A 3,890-nucleotide genomic window follows, 5' to 3' on the forward strand; every position below is an offset into this window, starting at 1 on the left:
ACTGAGAGCAGTTTCCCCACTGGAAGAGTCCTCAATGGGGGAGAAGCATGATGAGACGCCTGTTCAAAGGAAGGGAAGAGGCACGGGGAGGGGCTTAGAAACAGGACCTGAGGGTAAAGGGAAGGCAGGGAGGCGGGGAGGTGGGGAGGGTCCTCAGGGTAGACTCCACAGGATTTGGTAACTGATCAGAAGGTGCATCGGGGCTAATGCAGTGAGGCAATTAGCCTACTGTCTTGAATATAATATGTCTTCAAGGATGCATATTAAATTGAACTACTGTAAGGTTAGACAAGGCTTCCCTGGTGGCTCAGAGGTTAAAGCATCTGCCTCCAATGCAGGAGACCCGGGTTCGATCCCTGGGTTGGGAAGATCCCCTGGAGAAGAAAATGGCAATCCACTCCAGTATTCTTGCCTGGAGAATCCCATGGATGGAGGAGCCTGGTAGGCTACAGTCCACAGGGTCGCAAAAAGTCAGACACGACTGAGCAACTTCCAAAAAAAAAAAGGTTAGATGGAGGGCCAAAGAATTGATGCCTTCAAACTGTGGTGCTGGAGGAGACTTCTGAAAGTCCCTTGGACAGCAAGGAGATAAAACCAGTCAATCTTAAGCAAGAGCAACCCTGAATATTCACTGGAAGGACTTATGCTCAAGCTGAAGCTCCAGTATTTTGGCCATCTGATGTGAACAGTCAACTAATTGGAAAAGTCCCTGATGCTGGGAAAGATTGAGGGCAGAAGGAGAAGAGGGCATCAGAGAATGAGATGGCTGGATGGCATCACCAATGCAATGAACATGAACTTGGGGGAACTCCAGGAGCTGGTGAGGGACAGGGAGGCCTGGCATGTTGAAGTCCATGGGGGTTGCAAAGAGTTGGACACGACCTGGTGACTGAACAACAACAACAAACGGTTCCCCTAAGTTACCAAGGACATGCAGCCACTCATGTGACATACAGTTATGCTAAGATGTGTGTGTGTGTGTGTGTACTGTATATTTTTTAGGCCTCAAATGCTTAAATGTGGGGTAAAAATCTGTCAAAGATCTAGGAGCACAAAAGTACCAAGAAAGATGACATTCTCACTGAACCCCAGCTTTTACTTTTTAAATTCAGTTTTAGAGAGGAAGAAGATTAAAATGGGATCATTAGAGACTTATCTGGTGGTCCAGTGGTTAAACTTCATGCTTCCAATCCAAGGGGCGAGGGTTCAATCCTTGGGGTCAGGTAACTAGATCCTACATGCCTTGTGGCCCGGCCACAACTCTTTAAAAAAATAAAATGGGACCATTAAAGGTGTTCACAAGTTGTAGCTCTCTTATGGATTCACCAAACAAAATGACTCTCAGAGTTGTCTTCACTGAGTCTGGGCTTTTGCCTGGAGGTTTGGAAAATATTTCTGTAGTAACTTACTATACTGATCTACATAGTCAATAAAGCTTATTTTCTTTCTGTTCAGCTAGCACGTAGTTCCCTCTTTCGGTGTTTCCTCCAAATTTATCAGATGCCATGTCTAATCTAAAGATCTTGGGTCTTCCACATTTTCTCTTACTGTTCTCGTCCATTTAACTGCTCATCTGAAAATAGAATCTCTCTTCATCTCTTAGATTTCTGTGATGAAATGGACTGAAAGAAAATGAGAAACCATCCTTAACAACTTGGGCTAACTACAGGAATAATGGCAAATCAACCTAAGAGGTTTATAGTTAAGCTCTCCATTAGCAAAAACCAAATATATGGTAAAATCTCCAAGCGATTATACTCTCCAGACATCTCACCATTTGTTGGATGGTCTCAAATGCCAGGATTTGCTTCCTCAGTCTCCTTGTATTTCATCACCGACAGCCTTTCCATGGGGCAGACAAGCTGCCTGATGCAGACTAATGGAGGCTGGACAATCCCATCCCAAACACTAGTTCCTTATCATGAGAGTGATTACAAATGCCTGGTCCATGGGGACAGCATCCAAGACACTATAAAGGGTGGGAAAGAAGCCTTTTGATGGATAAATGCAGTGAAAAGTCATTCATCATTGGTCAGTGGTCCCCAGATCACCTTCTCAGAGGGAAGAGACCCCACTGGAACTATCACCTCAGTATTGTAGCGTGGGAAGGTAATGGTGATAATGAGGTGTATCTGCCGAGGCCCTCCCATGGGTGGGCACTGCACTTCGAGCATTCTCTAATCTGTTTGGAATGAATGCATTAACTTGAGTGGAGGACAGGCTGGAGCTGAGGACTCACACTGGGGGAGCCAGAATGCATGGGTTTGAATTCACACTCCGCTGCTTATTAGCCATGTGACCTTGGGCAAGATGCTTAATCCTTGAGTGTTTCAGTTTTGTCTTCTGAAAAATAGGGGTTCTGACGTTGCCCATCTCAATGAGACAGTTACGTAGACTGAGTGGGCTAATATCCAAAACGCACATTAAAAGAACTTGGAATTGTAAGCCCTATGTGAAAACCCTTCCAATAAGCCCTCCACGTGTTAGCTGTTACTGTTGGTGGTATTATCATCTTCATTATACAGAGATGGATAGATTGGATTAAGTGAATTCATCTAGATCCAGTATTGGTAAGTGCAAAGCCAGAGTTCAAACGCAGCTCTTCTTCACTGCAAAGTGTATATTCTTTTTATTGTTTTCTCCCCTCAAAGCATGGCTCAAATCCAAGCCCTGCTATTTAGCTTTGAGACCTTGAGCCAGTGTCTCAAATTGAGACCCAATTTTCTCATCTATAAATGGAAGGATGGTACCAACCTCACCAATGTGCTCTGATGATTAAATGAAATGATACATGATACATCAGGTGCTCAGTGCAGAGTAGGTAATCAGTATATGTTCATTTTCCCTCCCTTTTCATTGAGGAGTGAACCAATGGCCAGGTTGCATAAGAATGTTCCTGCTTGCTGAGCACATCTGCTCTAATCTTTCTGGCAATTGAATTACTAGAGGACGAAAGCCCCAGATGGTTTTAAAGACAAACAAAAGAGCCAGTTGAAAAAAAAAATCACACTGAAGCCTTGTTCAATGGATGCAGAAAATGACAAACTCTTCAAAGAGCTGACATCTTATCACACAAATACGTTTTCATCTGGCCTTTGGATAAAACTGACCTAAATCAAGAAAGTATTGGTTTCATAGCAAGAGAAGAGTTTCATTTATAAATTTTGAAACCCATAATGTTTTTATTTTTGTTGGGAAAACACTCAAAACCTCCTGGAAATGAACTGATTCTTCTGCAGAAGATTCTCCACCAATTAATTCAGAAGTCAGCTCTGTATACAATTAACTATTAGGTCAATCAGTTCACCAATAACAATAATAATACCTAAACGTTTATTCTGTGCAGGTATTATGCTAAGTGTTTTAGATTCATCATTTCATTTGATCTATCAGAATAATAGCCACACAAGGCAGATGTTATTATTACTTCTATATTATACATAAAGAAACCTAACCTGCCAAAACCCACTTGGCTAAGAAGGGGGTGAAGCCGGGTACAGTAAAGACCCTTAATTCTTCTCTATATGGGTTCTCTCCTACTTCTTGGCAACACATGAGAACTGTGCTACTCAGACTCTGGTAGTTAGTCAAAACCATAAGACTTTTCTAGCCAATGAAACATGGATAGGAATGATGAGTGACAAGACTTCCCTGGCGGTCCAGCGGCCAAGATTCTGCACTTGTCAGGGAACTAGGTCTCCTAGGCCGCCACTACAAGTTCGCAAGTTTCAATGAAGGTCGAAGATCCTGAGAGCTGCAATAAGACCCAGTACAGCCAAATAAATTGTTTTGTTTTAAAGAAATGATGGGTGACACATAGAGGCCAAGGCATTCAAGAGCCAGTGTGTCAATTTTATACTAACTTTTTCCCTTTTCTTTGCAAATTTGGA

At 42.8% G+C, this 3,890-nt stretch overlaps 1 non-coding gene across 1 annotated transcript; it reads left to right on the forward strand.

The window, feature by feature from the left end:
• Positions 1–296: 296 nt before the first annotated feature.
• On the forward strand, positions 297–368 carry TRNAW-CCA. Its single transcript has one exon. It is a non-coding gene; the product is annotated as a tRNA-Trp (tRNA).
• The last annotated feature ends 3,522 nt before the right edge of the window (positions 369–3,890 follow it).

Source organism: Oryx dammah, unplaced genomic scaffold (assembly GCF_014754425.2).
Source record: "Oryx dammah isolate SB20612 unplaced genomic scaffold, SCBI_Odam_1.1 HiC_scaffold_10, whole genome shotgun sequence".
Lineage (NCBI taxonomy): Eukaryota > Metazoa > Chordata > Mammalia > Artiodactyla > Bovidae > Oryx > Oryx dammah.